Source organism: Etheostoma cragini, chromosome 3, assembly GCF_013103735.1.
Source record: "Etheostoma cragini isolate CJK2018 chromosome 3, CSU_Ecrag_1.0, whole genome shotgun sequence".
NCBI lineage: Eukaryota > Metazoa > Chordata > Actinopteri > Perciformes > Percidae > Etheostoma > Etheostoma cragini.
The window spans coordinates 7,887,717-7,889,183 of record NC_048409.1 but is presented as its reverse complement, the minus strand read 5'-3'; positions in this window follow the sequence as shown (position 1 = coordinate 7,889,183).

The following is a 1,467-nucleotide window of genomic DNA, read 5'->3' as shown; positions in this document are numbered from 1 at the left end:
AAAATATGTGATTTGAAATATGTGAAAAAATGTAGTCTATAATTAAGGTCTTACCATTGCTTGAAGAATCTGTCATGAGCCTCCTTGGGCATTGGCGCTGCCTTTTTTGGACACTTGCTTCCTCTTCTGTCTCAATGCTGGACGTGTCCATCAGCCACCAACACCAGTCCACAGCTTTGGCTTAGCAATCTATGTTAAGAGAACATCTGTGATCCAGTAGCACGGAAAAGAAAAGCATTTCCATTCAGAGAAAATTATTTACATATAGTATAGCAGCAATAGGTTACCTGTACACAGCCATATTTTTTTAAGTGGATATTTGTCCCAGCTGCTGTTGGGCAATCCATCCGCTGTGCCATGCGGGCAACGGGTGTCCTCGTGGCTATGAAAAAACAAATGCTGTTAGTTTTGTTGTTATACATTATCTACTATGAACAACTTAAGTGAGTCTTCTTACCTCTCATTTGTGTCTCCATGGCTGAGCCACCGCCCTGTTTTTGTGTGGATGTTCTGCTGTTAAGAACAACAAAATTTTATTTTTGGTCAACCTGATCCGAACCGGAATATAACAAAGCCGTACGAGGGAAATAGTTAAATGTTAAACCACAAACCCTCTCATTACAACCACAACATCATTAAACTGTAAAGTACTTCGTTTACCTTTTCGTGAGCTTTCCAAGTCGTGCAGCATGGTCGGTCTGAGCGTGGTTTTGTCTTCTTCGCTTAACGCGGAATCGGTCTCCTCAGAGCAGAGGCTCCCCTACTGGGTAGGGGGTGGAACAGTTCGGTTTGCAAACTAAATTAAAGAAGGGAATTTTCTTAGTTGTGAAAATCGTTCTATTGATAGATTCTTGTTTTTTAAGTATTTTAACTAATGCAGTTATAAAAAAAATTCAAGCACAAACGTACTGTTTCCAGCTAAATTGATATCAGCCTTAAAATGAATAGATCTTGCTATGCAGTATATTTCACTTAGTTTGTATAAGTAGGCTACAATATTTTTTGGGTGAATTTAAATCGAGTGACAGCAAACCTTTGTGCTAATTCAGTTATACAACTTACAGTTTTAAAAGAGGCACACACACAATCTCAGCTGGTTATCCTCCGGACAGCTTGTCTCCTTTTCATTTCTCTCACTTTTTTCTCCGCTCGCTGTGTGTGACGCGTGTCCGCGCTATTGTCCGACATGACAACCTCTTGTAAAAACTAAAGTAACGAGCCAATTTTGTAAAATGTAAGGAGTAGAAAGTACCGATATTTGTGTTAAAATGTAAGGAGTAGAAGTAAAAAGTCGCCACAAAAATAAATAGTAAAGTAAAGTAGAAATATCAGAAAAATTTACTTGAGTACAGTAACGAAGTATTTGTACTTCGTTAATTCCCATCTCTGGTGGCCGGGGCTGCCGTACAAGGTGCCACCTGCTCATCAGATAAACATTCACACACATTCACACTCTGATGCGCAGCA